This window comes from Pseudophryne corroboree, chromosome 4 (genome assembly GCF_028390025.1).
Source record: "Pseudophryne corroboree isolate aPseCor3 chromosome 4, aPseCor3.hap2, whole genome shotgun sequence".
Lineage (NCBI taxonomy): Eukaryota > Metazoa > Chordata > Amphibia > Anura > Myobatrachidae > Pseudophryne > Pseudophryne corroboree.
In genome coordinates, this window is record NC_086447.1 from 16712561 (window position 1) to 16730185 (window position 17625).

Below are 17625 nucleotides of genomic sequence, written 5' to 3' on the forward strand. Positions count from 1 at the left end.
CCTGGTTTTCACATTAAACAGATTCCCACTTGAGAAAGCAGCAAGGATGCAGTGAGGTTTATGTTTCCTGGTGTCAACCTGTATTATTTCAGTGGACATTGTAATGAGGATGCATCTTGCTTCCTTTCCAATGAAGCAAGTTTTAATCAGTAATAGGTGAAAAACCATTCCTACAAAGGTGTTAATCAGAGACTTGGCTTTGTGGACACTTTTCAGAGAGCAAATGTGTTAGCATAAAAATAAAGCCATAAAATGGAGAGCTGATTAATCACTCAATTGGATTTCTCTGCCTGCATAATTTTTTTTCTCTGCAACCCCATGCTAAATTGTGCTTCCTGTTTTTTATAAAATGACTTAATCAAATCTGACTCTGATTGCATCAGAGAAGGCCAGGTACCCTACACTATAAGAGGTGGTTTGAAATTTTGACTTGTCTACTTAAAGATCACCAAAATTTGATCACAAGGTCAATTACGTCCCCGGGTGGGATTGAACCACCAACCTTTACGGTTAACAGCCGAATGCGCCTACCGATTGCGCCACAGAGACAGCTTGCAAAAGTATGTACTGACAAAGGCTAAAAAGCATTCATCTAGAAAGTTTCCTAGAAAAAGGTTAAAAAGGCAATAATCTGGAGAGTTTTGCAAGATTTTTCTTCCATTGACCAACGAAGAAACACATTGGTACTTTCACATGATGAGTGAGTACTTCAGGATCTCTGACACTTACATGAGCAGCAGAGTGGCGCAGCGGAAGCGTGCTGGGCCCATAACCCAGCGGTCGGTGGATCGAAACCGTCCTCTGCTATGTGCACTTATTTTTTTGTTAATTAAATTCTTCCAAAACTGGAATTGATATTTTGACTCTTTTATTTTTACTTAAAGTACAATAACTTTTAACATTTTAATTTGTTTTAATAGTATATTGACAGCATTGTTTTCTTTCAGAAATCCACTTAATTTTCTTTACCCTATTACTGAAATGGTAATTGACAAAAGCAAGCTACATTGTCACCAGAAGAGCAATGCAAAATGTACAATTGATATTTCAAAATCATCTTTCCATCTTGAATTTCAATGATGCATTGGGGCAACGATTTTGTGAGAAACATCTTCACCCTTAAAGAAAGATTTTCTTAACTTCTTACCTGTGTGCTGATTAGATATCACCTGGTTTTCACATTAAACAGATTCCCACTTGAGAAAGCAGCAAGGATGCAGTGAGGTTTATGTTTCCTGGTGTCAACCTGTATTATTTCAGTGGACATTGTAATGAGGATGCATCTTGCTGCCTTTCCAATGAAGCAAGTTTTAATCAGTAATAGGTGAAAAACCATTCCTACAAAGGTGTTAATCAGAGACTTGGCTTTGTGGACACTTTTCAGAGAGCAAATGTGTTAGCATAAAAATAAAGCCATAAAATGGAGAGCTGATTAATCACTCAATTGGATTTCTCTGCCTGCATAATTTTTTTTCTCTGCAACCCCATGCTAAATTGTGCTTCCTGTTTTTTATAAAATGACTTAATCAAATCTGACTCTGATTGCATCAGAGAAGGCCAGGTACCCTACACTATAAGAGGTGGTTTGAAATTTTGACTTGTCTACTTAAAGATCACCAAAATTTGATCACAAGGTCAATTACGTCCCCGGGTGGGATTGAACCACCAACCTTTCGGTTAACAGCCGAATGCGCTAACCGATTGCGCCACAGAGACAGCTTGCAAAAGCATGTACTGACAAAGGCTAAAAAGCATTCATCTAGAAAGTTTCCTAGAAAAAGGTTAAAAAGGCAATAATCTGGAGAGTTTTGCAAGATTTTTCTTCCATTGACCAACGAAGAAACACATTGGTACTTTCACATGATGAGTGAGTACTTCAGGATCTCTGACACTTACATGAGCAGCAGAGTCGCGCAGCGGAAGCGTGCTGGGCCCATAACCCAGAGGTCGGTGGATCGAAACCATCCTCTGCTAGGTGCACTTATTTTTTTGTTAATTAAATTCTTCCAAAACTGGAATTGATATTTTGACTCTTTTATTTTTACTTAAAGTACAATAACTTTTAACATTTTAATTTGTTTTAATAGTATATTGACAGCATTGTTTTCTTTCAGAAATCCACTTAATTTTCTTTACCCTATTACTGAAATGGTAATTGACAAAAGCAAGCTACATTGTCAGCAGAAGAGCAATGCAAAATGTACAATTGATATTTCAAAATCATCCTTCCATCTTGAATTTCAATGATGCATTGGGGCAACGATTTTGTGAGAAACATCTTCACCCTTAAAGAAAGATTTTCTTAACTTCTTACCTGTGTGCTGATTAGATATCACCTGGTTTTCACATTAAACAGATTCCCACTTGAGAAAGCAGCAAGGATGCAGTGAGGTTTATGTTTCCTGGTGTCAAACTGTATTATTTCAGTGGACATTGTAATGAGGATGCATCTTGCTGCCTTTCCAATGAAGCAAGTTTTAATCAGTAATAGGTGAAAAACCATTCCTACAAAGGTGTTAATCAGAGACTTGGCTTTGTGGACACTTTTCAGAGAGCAAATGTGTTAGCATAAAAATAAAGCCATAAAATGGAGAGCTGATTAATCACTCAATTGGATTTCTCTGCCTGCATAATTTTTTTTCTCTGCAACCCCATGCTAAATTGTGCTTCCTGTTTTTTATAAAATGACTTAATCAAATCTGACTCTGATTGCATCAGAGAAGGCCAGGTACCCTACACTATAAGAGGTGGTTTGAAATTTTGACTTGTCTACTTAAAGATCACCAAAATTTGATCACAAGGTCAATTACGTCCCCGGGTGGGATTGAACCACCAACCTTTCGGTTAACAGCCGAATGCGCTAACCGATTGCGCCACAGAGACAGCTTGCAAAAGCATGTACTGACAAAGGCTAAAAAGCATTCATCTAGAAAGTTTCCTAGAAAAAGGTTAAAAAGGCAATAATCTGGAGAGTTTTGCAAGATTTTTCTTCCATTGACCAACGAAGAAACACATTGGTACTTTCACATGATGAGTGAGTACTTCAGGATCTCTGACACTTACATGAGCAGCAGAGTGGCGCAGCGGAAGCGTGCTGGGCCCATAACCCAGAGGTCGGTGGATCGAAACCATCCTCTGCTATGTGCACTTATTTTTTTGTTAATTAAATTCTTCCAAAACTGGAATTGATATTTTGACTCTTTTATTTTTACTTAAAGTACAATAACTTTTAACATTTTAATTTGTTTTAATAGTATATTGACAGCATTGTTTTCTTTCAGAAATCCACTTAATTTTCTTTACCCTATTACTGAAATGGTAATTGACAAAAACAAGCTACATTGTCACCAGAAGAGCAATGCAAAATGTACAATTGATATTTCAAAATCATCTTTCCATCTTGAATTTCAATGATGCATTGGGGCAACGATTTTGTGAGAAACATCTTCACCCTTAAAGAAAGATTTTCTTAACTTCTTACCTGTGTGCTGATTAGATATCACCTGGTTTTCACATTAAACAGATTCCCACTTGAGAAAGCAGCAAGGATGCAGTGAGGTTTATGTTTCCTGGTGTCAACCTGTATTATTTCAGTGGACATTGTAATGAGGATGCATCTTGCTGCCTTTCCAATGAAGCAAGTTTTAATCAGTAATAGGTGAAAAACCATTCCTACAAAGGTGTTAATCAGAGACTTGGCTTTGTGGACACTTTTCAGAGAGCAAATGTGTTAGCATAAAAATAAAGCCATAAAATGGAGAGCTGATTAATCACTCAATTGGATTTCTCTGCCTGCATAATTTTTTTTCTCTGCAACCCCATGCTAAATTGTGCTTCCTGTTTTTTATAAAATGACTTAATCAAATCTGACTGCATCAGAGAAGGCCAGGTACCCTACACTATAAGAGGTGGTTTGAAATTTTGACTTGTCTACTTAAAGATCACCAAAATTTGATCACAAGGTCAATTACGTCCCCGGGTGGGATTGAACCACCAACCTTTCGGTTAACAGCCGAATGCGCCTACCGATTGCGCCACAGAGACAGCTTGCAAAAGCATGTACTGACAAAGGCTAAAAAGCATTCATCTAGAAAGTTTCCTAGAAAAAGGTTAAAAAGGCAATAATCTGGAGAGTTTTGCAAGATTTTTCTTCCATTGACCAACGAAGAAACACATTGGTACTTTCACATGATGAGTGAGTACTTCAGGATCTCTGACACTTACATGAGCAGCAGAGTGGCGCAGCGGAAGCGTGCTGGGCCCATAACCCAGAGGTCGGTGGATCGAAACCATCCTCTGCTATGTGCACTTATTTTTTTGTTAATTATATTCTTCCAAAACGGGAATTGATATTTTGACTCTTTTATTTTTACTTAAAGTACAATAACTTTTAACATTTTAATTTGTTTTAATAGTATATTGACAGCATTGTTTTCTTTCAGAAATCCACTTAATTTTCTTTACCCTATTACTGAAATGGTAATTGACAAAAACAAGCTACATTGTCACCAGAAGAGCAATGCAAAATGTACAATTAATATTTCAAAATCATCTTTCCATCTTGAATTTCAATGATGCATTGGGGCAACGATTTTGTGAGAAACATCTTCACCCTTAAAGAAAGATTTTCTTAACTTCTTACCTGTGTGCTGATTAGATATCACCTGGTTTTCACATTAAACAGATTCCCACTTGAGAAAGCAGCAAGGATGCAGTGAGGTTTATGTTTCCTGGTGTCAACCTGTATTATTTCAGTGGACATTGTAATGAGGATGCATCTTGCTGCCTTTCCAATGAAGCAAGTTTTAATCAGTAATAGGTGAAAAACCATTCCTACAAAGGTGTTAATCAGAGACTTGGCTTTGTGGACACTTTTCAGAGAGCAAATGTGTTAGCATAAAAATAAAGCCATAAAATGGAGAGCTGATTAATCACTTAATTGGATTTCTCTGCCTGCATAATTTTTTTTCTCTGCAACCCCATGCTAAATTGTGCTTCCTGTTTTTTATAAAATGACTTAATCAAATCTGACTCTGATTGCATCAGAGAAGGCCAGGTACCCTACACTATAAGAGGTGGTTTGAAATTTTGACTTGTCTACTTAAAGATCACTAAAATTTGATCACAAGGTCAATTACGTCCCCGGGTGGGATTGAACCACCAACCTTTCGGTTAACAGCCGAATGCGCTAACCGATTGCGCCACAGAGACAGCTTGCAAAAGCATGTACTGACAAAGGCTAAAAAGCATTCATCTAGAAAGTTTCCTAGAAAAAGGTTAAAAAGGCAATAATCTGGAGAGTTTTGCAAGATTTTTCTTCCATTGACCAACGAAGAAACACATTGGTACTTTCACATGATGAGTGAGTACTTCAGGATCTCTGACACTTACATGAGCAGCAGAGTAGCGCAGCGGAAGCGTGCTGGGCCCATAACCCAGAGGTCGGTGGATCGAAACCATCCTCTGCTATGTGCACTTATTTTTTTGTTAATTAAATTCTTCCAAAACTGGAATTGATATTTTGACTCTTTTATTTTTACTTAAAGTACAATAACTTTTAACATTTTAATTTGTTTTAATAGTATATTGACAGCATTGTTTTCTTTCAGAAATCCACTTAATTTTCTTTACCCTATTACTGAAATGGTAATTGACAAAAACAAGCTACATTGTCACCAGAAGAGCAATGCAAAATGTACAATTGATATTTCAAAATCATCTTTCCATCTTGAATTTCAATGATGCATTGGGGCAACGATTTTGTGAGAAACATCTTCACCCTTAAAGAAAGATTTTCTTAACTTCTTACCTGTGTGCTGATTAGATATCACCTGGTTTTCACATTAAACAGATTCCCACTTGAGAAAGCAGCAAGGATGCAGTGAGGTTTATGTTTCCTGGTGTCAACCTGTATTATTTCAGTGGACATTGTAATGAGGATGCATCTTGCTGCCTTTCCAATGAAGCAAGTTTTAATCAGTAATAGGTGAAAAACCATTCCTACAAAGGTGTTAATCAGAGACTTGGCTTTGTGGACACTTTTCAGAGAGCAAATGTGTTAGCATAAAAATAAAGCCATAAAATGGAGAGCTGATTAATCACTCAATTGGATTTCTCTGCCTGCATAATTTTTTTTCTCTGCAACCCCATGCTAAATTGTGCTTCCTGTTTTTTATAAAATGACTTAATCAAATCTGACTCTGATTGCATCAGAGAAGGCCAGGTACCCTACACTATAAGAGGTGGTTTGAAATTTTGACTTGTCTACTTAAAGATCACCAAAATTTGATCACAAGGTCAATTACGTCCCCGGGTGGGATTGAACCACCAACCTTTCGTTTAACAGCCGAATGCGCTAACCGATTGCGCCACAGAGACAGCTTGCAAAAGCATGTACTGACAAAGGCTAAAAAGCATTCATCTAGAAAGTTTCCTAGAAAAAGGTTAAAAAGGCAATAATCTGGAGAGTTTTGCAAGATTTTTCTTCCATTGACCAACGAAGAAACACATTGGTACTTTCACATGATGAGTGAGTACTTCAGGATCTCTGACACTTACATGAGCAGCAGAGTGGCGCAGCGGAAGCGTGCTGGGCCCATAACCCAGAGGTCGGTTGATCGAAACCATCCTCTGCTATGTGCACTTATTTTTTTGTTAATTAAATTCTTCCAAAACGGGAATTGATATTTTGACTCTTTTATTTTTACTTAAAGTACAATAACTTTTAACATTTTAATTTGTTTTAATAGTATATTGACAGCATTGTTTTCTTTCAGAAATCCACTTAATTTTCTTTACCCTATTACTGAAATGGTAATTGACAAAAACAAGCTACATTGTCACCAGAAGAGCAATGCAAAATGTACAATTGATTTTTCAAAATCATCTTTCCATCTTGAATTTCAATGATGCATTGGGGCAACGATTTTGTGAGAAACATCTTCACCCTTAAAGAAAGATTTTCTTAACTTCTTACCTGTGTGCTGATTAGATATCACCTGGTTTTCACATTAAACAGATTCCCACTTGAGAAAGCAGCAAGGATGCAGTGAGGTTTATGTTTCCTGGTGTCAACCTGTATTATTTCAGTGGACATTGTAATGAGGATGCATTGCCTTTCCAATGAAGCAAGTTTTAATCAGTAATAGGTGAAAAACCATTCCTACAAAGGTGTTAATCAGAGACTTGGCTTTGTGGACACTTTTCAGAGAGCAAATGTGTTAGCATAAAAATAAAGCCATAAAATGGAGAGCTGATTAATCACTCAATTGGATTTCTCTGCCTGCATAATTTTTTTTCTCTGCAACCCCATGCTAAATTGTGCTTCCTGTTTTTTATAAAATGACTTAATCAAATCTGACTCTGATTGCATCAGAGAAGGCCAGGTACCCTACACTATAAGAGGTGGTTTGAAATTTTTACTTGTCTACTTAAAGATCACCAAAATTTGATCACAAGGTCAATTACGTCCCCGGGTGGGATTGAACCACCAACCTTTCGGTTAACAGCCGAATGCGCTAACCGATTGCGCCACAGAGACAGCTTGCAAAAGCATGTACTGACAAAGGCTAAAAAGCATTCATCTAGAAAGTTTCCTAGAAAAAGGTTAAAAAGGCAATAATCTGGAGAGTTTTGCAAGATTTTTCTTCCATTGACCAACGAAGAAACACATTGGTACTTTCACATGATGAGTGAGTACTTCAGGATCTCTGATACTTACATGAGCAGCAGAGTAGCGCAGCGGAAGCGTGCTGGGCCCATGACCCAGAGGTCGGTGGATCGAAACCATCCTCTGCTATGTGCACTTATGTTTTTGTTAATTAAATTCTTCCAAAACGGGAATTGATATTTTGACTCTTTTATTTTTACTTAAAGTACAATAACTTTTAACATTTTAATTTGTTTTAATAGTATATTGACAGCATTGTTTTCTTTCAGAAATCCACTTAATTTTCTTTACCCTATTACTGAAATGGTAATTGACAAAAACAAGCTACATTGTCACCAGAAGAGCAATGCAAAATGTACAATTAATATTTCAAAATCATCTTTCCATCTTGAATTTCAATGATGCATTGGGGCAACGATTTTGTGAGAAACATCTTCACCCTTAAAGAAAGATTTTCTTAACTTCTTACCTGTGTGCTGATTAGATATCACCTGGTTTTCACATTAAACAGATTCCCACTTGAGAAAGCAGCAAGGATGCAGTGAGGTTTATGTTTCCTGGTGTCAACCTGTATTATTTCAGTGGACATTGTAATGAGGATGCATCTTGCTGCCTTTCCAATGAAGCAAGTTTTAATCAGTAATAGGTGAAAAACCATTCCTACAAAGGTGTTAATCAGAGACTTGGCTTTGTGGACACTTTTCATAGAGCAAATGTGTTAGCATAAAAATAAAGCCATAAAATGGAGAGCTGATTAATCACTCAATTGGATTTCTCTGCCTGCATAATTTTTTTTCTCTGCAACCCCATGCTAAATTGTGCTTCCTGTTTTTTATAAAATGACTTAATCAAATCTGACTCTGATTGCATCAGAGAAGCCCAGGTACCCTACACTATAAGAGGTTGTTTGAAATTTTGACTTGTCTACTTAAAGATCACCAAAATTTGATCACAATGTCAATTACATCCCCGGGTGGGATTGAACCACCAACCTTTCGGTTAACAGCCGAATGCGCTAACTGATTGCGCCACAGAGACAGCTTGCAAAAGCATGTACTGACAATGGCAAAAAAGCATTCATCTAGAAAGTTTCCTAGAAAAAGGTTAAAAAGGCAATAATCTGGAGAGTTTTGCAAGATTTTTCTTCCATTGACCAACGAAGAAACACATTGGTACTTTCACATGATGAGTGAGTACTTCAGGATCTCTGACACTTACATGAGCAGCAGAGTAGCGCAGCGGAAGCGTGCTGGGCCCATAACTCAGAGGTCGGTGGATCGAAACCATCCTCTGCTATGTGCACTTATTTTTTTGTTAATTAAATTCTTCCAAAACTGGAATTGATATTTTGACTCTTTTATTTTTACTTAAAGTACAATAACTTTTAACATTTTAATTTGTTTTAATAGTATATTGACAGCATTGTTTTCTTTCAGAAATCCACTTAATTTTCTTTACCCTATTACTGAAATGGTAATTGACAAAAACAAGCTACATTGTCACCAGAAGAGCAATGCAAAATGTACAATTGATATTTCAAAATCATCTTTCCATCTTGAATTTCAATGATGCATTGGGGCAACGATTTTGTGAGAAACATCTTCACCCTTAAAGAAAGATTTTCTTAACTTCTTACCTGTGTGCTGATTAGATATCACCTGGTTTTCACATTAAACAGATTCCCACTTGAGAAAGCAGCAAGGATGCAGTGAGGTTTATGTTTCCTGGTGTCAACCTGTATTATTTCAGTGGACATTGTAATGAGGATGCATCTTGCTGCCTTTCCAATGAAGCAAGTTTTAATCAGTAATAGGTGAAAAACCATTCCTACAAAGGTGTTAATCAGAGACTTGGCTTTGTGGACACTTTTCAGAGAGCAAATGTGTTAGCATAAAAATAAAGCCATAAAATGGAGAGCTGATAAATCACTAAATTGGATTTCTCTGCCTGCATAATTTTTTTTCTCTGCAACCCCATGCTAAATTGTGCTTCCTGTTTTTTATAAAATGACTTAATCAAATCTGACTCTGATTGCATCAGAGAAGGCCAGGTACCCTACACTATAAGAGGTGGTTTGAAATTTTGACTTGTCTACTTAAAGATCACCAAAATTTGATCACAAGGTCAATTACGTCCCCGGGTGGGATTGAACCACCAACCTTTCGGTAAACAGCCGAATGCGCTAACCGATTGCGCCACAGAGACAGCTTGCAAAAGCATGTACTGACAAAGGCTAAAAAGCATTCATCTAGAAAGTTTCCTAGAAAAAGGTTAAAAAGGCAATAATCTGGAGAGTTCTGCAAGATTTTTCTTCCATTGACCAACGAAGAAACACATTGGTACTTTCACATGATGAGTGAGTACTTCAGGATCTCTGACACTTACATGAGCAGCAGAGTGGTGCAGCGGAAGCGTGCTGGGCCCATAACCCAGAGGTCGGTGGATCGAAACCATCCTCTGCTATGTGCACTTATTTTTTTGTTAATTAAATTCTTCCAAAACTGGAATTGATATTTTGACTCTTTTATTTTTACTTAAAGTACAATAACTTTTAACATTTTAATTTGTTTTAATAGTATATTGACAGCATTGTTTTCTTTCAGAAATCCACTTAATTTTCTTTACCCTATTACTGAAATGGTAATTGACAAAAACAAGCTACATTGTCACCAGAACGAGCAATGCAAAATGTACAATTGATATTTCAAAATCATCTTTCCATCTTGAATTTCAATGATGCATTGGGGTAACGATTTTGTGAGAAACATCTTCACCCTTAAAGAAAGATTTTCTTAACTTCTTACCTGTGTGCTGATTAGATATCACCTGGTTTTCACATTAAACAGATTCCCACTTGAGAAAGCAGCAAGGATGCAGTGAGGTTTATGTTTCCTGGTGTCAACCTGTATTATTTCAGTGGACATTGTAATGAGGATGCATCTTGCTGCCTTTCCAATGAAGCAAGTTTTAATCAGTAATAGGTGAAAAACCATTCCTACAAAGGTGTTAATCAGAGACTTGGCTTTGTGGACACTTTTCAGAGAGCAAATGTGTTAGCATAAAAATAAAGCCATAAAATGGAGAGCTGATTAATCACTCAATTGGATTTCTCTGCCTGCATATTTTTTTTTCTCTGCAACCCCATGCTAAATTGTGCTTCCTGTTTTTTATAAAATGACTTAATCAAATCTGACTCTGATTGCATCAGAGAAGGCCAGGTACCCTACACTATAAGAGGTGGTTTGAAATTTTGACTTGTCTACTTAAAGATCACCAAAATTTGATCACAATGTCAATTACGTCCCCGGGTGGGATTGAACCACCAACCTTTCGGTTAACAGCCGAATGCGCTAACCGATTGCGCCACAGAGACAGCTTGCAAAAGCATGTACTGACAAAGGCTAAAAAGCATTCATCTAGAAAGTTTCCTAGAAAAAGGTTAAAAAGGCAATAATCTGGAGAGTTTTGCAAGATTTTTCTTCCATTGACCAACGAAGAAACACATTGGTACTTTCACATGATGAGTGAGTACTTCAGGATCTCTGACACTTACATGAGCAGCAGAGTGGCGCAGCGGAAGCGTGCTGGGCCCATAACCTAGAGGTCGGTGGATCGAAACCATCCTCTGCTATGTGCACTTATTTTTTTGTTAATTAAATTCTTCCAAAACTGGAATTGATATTTTGACTCTTTTATTTTTACTTAAAGTACAATAACTTTTAACATTTTAACTTGTTTTAATAGTATATTGACAGCATTGTTTTCTTTCAGAAATCCACTTAATTTTCTTTACCCTATTACTGAAATGGTAATTGACAAAAACAAGCTACATTGTCACCAGAAGAGCAATGCAAAATGTACAATTGATATTTCAAAATCATCTTTCCAGCTTGAATTTCAATGATGCATTGGGGCAACGATTTTGTGAGAAACATCTTCACCCTTAAAGAAAGATTTTCTTAACTCCTTACCTGTGTGCTGATTAGATATCACCTGGTTTTCACATTAAACAGATTCCCACTTGAGAAAGCAGCAAGGATGCAGTGAGGTTTATGTTTCCTGGTGTCAACCTGTATTATTTCAGTGGACATTGTAATGAGGATGCATCTTGCTGCCTTTCCAATGAAGCAAGTTTTAATCAGTAATAGGTGAAAAACCATTCCTACAAAGGTGTTAATCAGAGACTTGGCTTTGTGGACACTTTTCAGAGAGCAAATGTGTTAGCATAAAAATAAAGCCATAAAATGGAGAGCTGATTAATCAATCAATTGGATTTCTCTGCCTGCATAATTTTTTTTCTCTGCAACCCCATGCTAAATTGTGCTTCCTGTTTTTTATAAAATGACTTAATCAAATCTGACTCTGATTGCATCAGAGAAGGCCAGGTACCCTACACTATAAGAGGTGGTTTGAAATTTTGACTTGTCTACTTAAAGATCACCAAAATTTGATCACAAGGTCAATTACGTCCCCGGGTGGGATTGAACCACCAACCTTTCGGTTAACAGCCGAATGCGCTAACCGATTGCGCCACAGAGACAGCTTGCAAAAGCATGTACTGACAAAGGCTAAAAAGCATTCATCTAGAAAGTTTCCTAGAAAAAGGTTAAAAAGGCAATAATCTGGAGAGTTTTGCAAGATTTTTCTTCCATTGACCAACGAAGAAACACATTGGTACTTTCACATGATGAGTGAGTACTTCAGGATCTCTGACACTTACATGAGCAGCAGAGTGGCGCAGCGGAAGCGTGCTGGGCCCATAACCCAGAGGTCGGTGGATTGAAACCATCCTCTGCTATGTGCACTTATTTTTTTGTTAATTAAATTCTTCCAAAACTGGAATTGATATTTTGACTCTTTTATTTTTACTTAAAGTACAATAACTTTTAACATTTTAATTTGTTTTAATAGTATATTGACAGCATTGTTTTCTTTCAGAAATCCACTTAATTTTCTTTACCCTATTACTGAAATGGTAATTGACAAAAACAAGCTACATTGTCACCAGAAGAGCAATGCAACATGTACAATTGATATTTCAAAATCATCTTTCCATCTTGAATTTCAATGATGCATTGGGGCAACGATTTTGTGAGAAACATCTTCACCCTTAAAGAAAGATTTTCTTAACTTCTTACCTGTGTGCTGATTAGATATCACCTGGTTTTCACATTAAACAGATTCCCACTTGAGAAAGCAGCAAGGATGCAGTGAGGTTTATGTTTCCTGGTGTCAACCTGTATTATTTCAGTGGACATTGTAATGAGGATGCATCTTGCTGCCTTTCCAATGAAGCAAGTTTTAATCAGTAATAGGTGAAAAACCATTCCTACAAAGGTGTTAATCAGAGACTTGGCTTTGTGGACACTTTTCAGAGAGCAAATGTGTTAGCATAAAAATAAAGCCATAAAATGGAGAGCTGATTAATCACTCAATTGGATTTCTCTGCCTGCATAATTTTTCTTCTCTGCAACCCCATGCTAAATTGTGCTTCCTGTTTTTTATAAAATGACTTAATCAAATCTGACTCTGATTGCATCAGAGAAGGCCAGGTACCCTACACTATAAGATGTGGTTTGAAATTTTGACTTGTCTACTTAAAGATCACCAAAATTTGATCACAAGGTCAATTACGTCCTCGGGTGGGATTGAACCACCAACCTTTCGATTAACAGCCGAATGCGCTAACCGATTGCGCCACAGAGACAGCTTGTAAAAGCATGTACTGACAAAGGCTAAAAAGCATTCATCTAGAAAGTTTCCTAGAAAAAGGTTAAAAAGGCAATAATCTGGAGAGTTTTGCAAGATTTTTCTTCCATTGACCAACGAAGAAACACATTGGTACTTTCACATGATGAGTGAGTACTTCAGGATCTCTGACACTTACATGAGCAGCAGAGTGGCTCAGCGGAAGCGTGCTGGGCCCATAACCTAGAGGTCGGTGGATCGAAACCATCCTCTGCTATGTGCACTTATTTTTTTGTTAATTAAATTCTTCCAAAACTGGAATTGATATTTTGACTCTTTTATTTTTACTTAAAGTACAATAACTTTTAACATTTTAATTTGTTTTAATAGTATATTGACAGCATTGTTTTCTTTCAGAAATCCACTTAATTTTCTTTACCCTATTACTGAAATGGTAATTGACAAAAACAAGCTACATTGTCACCAGAAGAGCAATGCAAAATGTACAATTGATATTTCAAAATCATCTTTCCATCTTGAATTTCAATGATGCATTGGGGCAACGATTTTGTGAGAAACATCATCACCCTTAAAGAAAGATTTTCTTAACTTCTTACCTGTGTGCTGATTAGATATCACCTGGTTTTCACATTAAACAGATTCCCACTTGAGAAAGCAGCAAGGATGCAGTGAGGTTTATGTTTCCTGGTGTCAACCTGTATTATTTCAGTGGACATTGTAATGAGGATGCATCTTGCTGCCTTTCCAATGAAGCAAGTTTTAATCAGTAATAGGTGAAAAACCATTCCTACAAAGGTGTTAATCAGAGACTTGGCTTTGTGGACACTTTTCAGAGAGCAAATGTGTTAGCATAAAAATAAAGCCATAAAATGGAGAGCTGATTAATCACTCAATTGGATTTCTCTGCCTGCATAATTTTTTTTCTCTGCAACCCCATGCTAAATTGTGCTTCCTGTTTTTTATAAAATGACTTAATCAAATCTGACTCTGATTGCATCAGAGAAGGCCAGGTACCCTACACTATAAGAGGTGGTTTGAAATTTTGACTTGTCTACTTAAAGATCACCAAAATTTGATCACAAGGTCAATTACGTCCTCGGGTGGGATTGAACCACCAACCTTTCGATTAACAGCCGAATGCGCTAACCGATTGCGCCACAGAGACAGCTTGTAAAAGCATGTACTGACAAAGGCTAAAAAGCATTCATCTAGAAAGTTTCCTAGAAAAAGGTTAAAAAGGCAATAATCTGGAGAGTTTTGCAAGATTTTTCTTCCATTGACCAACGAAGAAACACATTGGTACTTTCACATGATGAGTGAGTACTTCAGGATCTCTGACACTTACATGAGCAGCAGAGTGGCGCAGCGGTAGCGTGCTGGGCCCATAACCCAGAGGTCGGTGGATCGAAACCATCCTCTGCTATGTGCACTTATTTTTTTGTTAATTAAATTCTTCCAAAACTGGAATTGATATTTTGACTCTTTTATTTTTACTTAAAGTACAATAACTTTTAACATTTTAATTTGTTTTAATAGTATATTGACAGCATTGTTTTCTTTCAGAAATCCACTTAATTTTCTTTACCCTATTACTGAAATGGTAATTGACAAAAACAAGCTACATTGTCACCAGAAGAGCAATGCAAAATGTACAATTGATATTTCAAAATCATCTTTCCATCTTGAATTTCAATGATGCATTGGGGCAACGATTTTGTGAGAAACATCTTCACCCTTAAAGAAAGATTTTCTTAACTTCTTACCTGTGTGCTGATTAGATATCACCTGGTTTTCACATTAAACAGATTCCCACTTGAGAAAGCAGCAAGGATGCAGTGAGGTTTATGTTTCCTGGTGTCAACCTGTATTATTTCAGTGGACATTGTAATGAGGATGCATCTTGCTGCCTTTCCAATGAAGCAAGTTTTAATCAGTAATAGGTGAAAAACCATTCCTACAAAGGTGTTAATCAGAGACTTGGCTTTGTGGACACTTTTCAGAGAGCAAATGTGTTAGCATAAAAATAAAGCCATAAAATGGAGAGCTGATTAATCACTCAATTGGATTTCTCTGCCTGCATAATTTTTTTTCTCTGCAACCCCATGCTAAATTGTGCTTCCTGTTTTTTATAAAATGACTTAATCAAATCTGACTCTGATTGCATCAGAGAAGGCCAGGTACCCTACACTATAAGAGGTGGTTTGAAATTTTGACTTGTCTACTTAAAGATCACCAAAATTTGATCACAAGGTCAATTACGTCCCCGGGTGGGATTGAACCACCAGCCTTTCGGTTAACAGCCGAATGCACTAACCTATTGCGCCACAGAGACAGCTTGCAAAAGCATGTACTGACAAAGGCTAAAAAGCATTCATCTAGAAAGTTTCCTAGAAAAAGGTTAAAAAGGCAATAATCTGGAGAGTTTTGCAAGATTTTTCTTCCATTGACCAACGAAGAAATACATTGGTACTTTCACATGATGAGTGAGTACTTCAGGATCTCTGACACTTACATGAGCAGCAGAGTGGCGCAGCGGAAGCGTGCTGGGCCCATAACCCAGAGGTCGGTTGATCGAAACCATTCTCTGCTATGTGCACTTATTTTTTTGTTAATTAAATTCTTCCAAAACTGGAATTGATATTTTGACTCTTTTATTTTTACTTAAAGTACAATAACTTTTAACATTTTAATTTGTTTTAATAGTATATTGACAGCATTGTTTTCTTTCAGAAATCCACTTAATTTTCTTTACCCTATTACTGAAATGGTAATTGACAAAAACAAGCTACATTGTCACCAGAAGAGCAATGCAAAATGTACAATTGATATTTCAAAATCATCTTTCCATCTTGAATTTCAATGATGCATTGGGGCAACGATTTTGTGAGAAACATCTTCACCCTTAAAGAAAGATTTTCTTAACTTCTTACCTGTGTGCTGATTAGATATCACCTGGTTTTCACATTAAACAGATTCCCACTTGAGAAAGCAGCAAGGATGCAGTGAGGTTTATGTTTCCTGGTGTCAACCTGTATTATTTCAGTGGACAGTGTAATGAGGATGCATCTTGCTGCCTTTCCAATGAAGCAAGTTTTAATCAGTAATAGGTGAAAAACCATTCCTACAAAGGTGTTAATCAGAGACTTGGCTTTGTGGACACTTTTCAGAGAGCAAATGTGTTAGCATAAAAATAAAGCCATAAAATGGAGAGCTGATTAATCACTCAATTGGATTTCTCTGCCTGCATAATTTTTTTTCTCTGCAACCCCATGCTAAATTGTGCTTCCTGTTTTTTATAAAATGACTTAATCAAATCTGACTCTGATTGCATCAGAGAAGGCCAGGTACCCTACACTATAAGAGGTGGTTTGAAATTTTGACTTGTCTACTTAAAGATCACCAAAATTTGATCACAAGGTCAATTACGTCCCCAGGTGGGATTGAATCACCAACCTTTCGGTTAACAGCCGAATGCGCTAACCGATTGCGCCACAGAGACAGCTTGCAAAAGCATGTACTGACAGAGGCTAAAAAGCATTCATCTAGAAAGTTTCCTAGAAAAAGGTTAAAAAGGCAATAATCTGGAGAGTTTTGTAAGATTTTTCTTCCATTGACCAACGAAGAAACACATTGGTACTTTCACATGATGAGTGAGTACTTCAGGATCTCTGACACTTACATGAGCAGCAGAGTGGCGCAGCGGAAGCGTGCTGGGCCCATAACCCAGAGGTCGGTGGATCGAAACCATCCTCTGCTATGTGCACTTATTTTTTTGTTAATTAAATTCTTCCAAAACTGGAATTGATATTTTGACTCTTTTATTTTTACTTAAAGTACAATAACTTTTAACATTTTAATTTGTTTTAATAGTATATTGACAGCATTGTTTTCTTTCAGAAATCCACTTAATTTTCTTTACCCTATTACTGAAATGGTAATTGACAAAAACAAGCTACATTGTCACCAGAAGAGCAATGCAAAATGTACAATTGATATTTCAAAATCATCTTTCCATCTTGAATTTCAATGATGCATTGGGGCAACGATTTTGTGAGAAACATCTTCACCCTTAAAGAAAGATTTTCTTAACTTCTTACCTGTCTGCTGATTAGATATCACCTGGTTTTCACATTAAACAGATTCCCACTTGAGAAAGCAGCAAGGATGCAGTGAGGTTTATGTTTCCTGGTGTCAACCTGTATTATTTCAGTGGACATTGTAATGAGGATGCATCTTGCTGCCTTTCC

General features: G+C 36.9%; 9 non-coding genes across 9 annotated transcripts; 1 reads left to right on the forward strand and 8 right to left on the reverse strand.

Moving 5' to 3' along the window:
* Positions 1-1642: 1642 nt before the first annotated feature.
* On the reverse strand, positions 1643-1716 carry TRNAN-GUU (transfer RNA asparagine (anticodon GUU)). Its single transcript has one exon. It is a non-coding gene; the product is annotated as a tRNA-Asn (tRNA).
* A 1093-nt stretch (positions 1717-2809) lies between these two features.
* Positions 2810-2883, reverse strand: TRNAN-GUU (transfer RNA asparagine (anticodon GUU)). The gene has a single exon. It is a non-coding gene; the product is annotated as a tRNA-Asn (tRNA).
* Positions 2884-3970: 1087 nt separating this feature from the next.
* Positions 3971-4044, reverse strand: TRNAN-GUU (transfer RNA asparagine (anticodon GUU)). The gene has a single exon. It is a non-coding gene; the product is annotated as a tRNA-Asn (tRNA).
* A 1093-nt stretch (positions 4045-5137) lies between these two features.
* Positions 5138-5211, reverse strand: TRNAN-GUU (transfer RNA asparagine (anticodon GUU)). Its single transcript has one exon. It is a non-coding gene; the product is annotated as a tRNA-Asn (tRNA).
* Positions 5212-7466: 2255 nt separating this feature from the next.
* Positions 7467-7540, reverse strand: TRNAN-GUU (transfer RNA asparagine (anticodon GUU)). Its single transcript has one exon. It is a non-coding gene; the product is annotated as a tRNA-Asn (tRNA).
* Positions 7541-9800: 2260 nt separating this feature from the next.
* On the reverse strand, positions 9801-9874 carry TRNAN-GUU (transfer RNA asparagine (anticodon GUU)). The gene has a single exon. It is a non-coding gene; the product is annotated as a tRNA-Asn (tRNA).
* Positions 9875-10968: 1094 nt separating this feature from the next.
* Positions 10969-11042, reverse strand: TRNAN-GUU (transfer RNA asparagine (anticodon GUU)). Its single transcript has one exon. It is a non-coding gene; the product is annotated as a tRNA-Asn (tRNA).
* A 1093-nt stretch (positions 11043-12135) lies between these two features.
* TRNAN-GUU (transfer RNA asparagine (anticodon GUU)) lies at positions 12136-12209 on the reverse strand. Its single transcript has one exon. It is a non-coding gene; the product is annotated as a tRNA-Asn (tRNA).
* Positions 12210-14729: 2520 nt separating this feature from the next.
* On the forward strand, positions 14730-14801 carry TRNAM-CAU (transfer RNA methionine (anticodon CAU)). The gene has a single exon. It is a non-coding gene; the product is annotated as a tRNA-Met (tRNA).
* The last annotated feature ends 2824 nt before the right edge of the window (positions 14802-17625 follow it).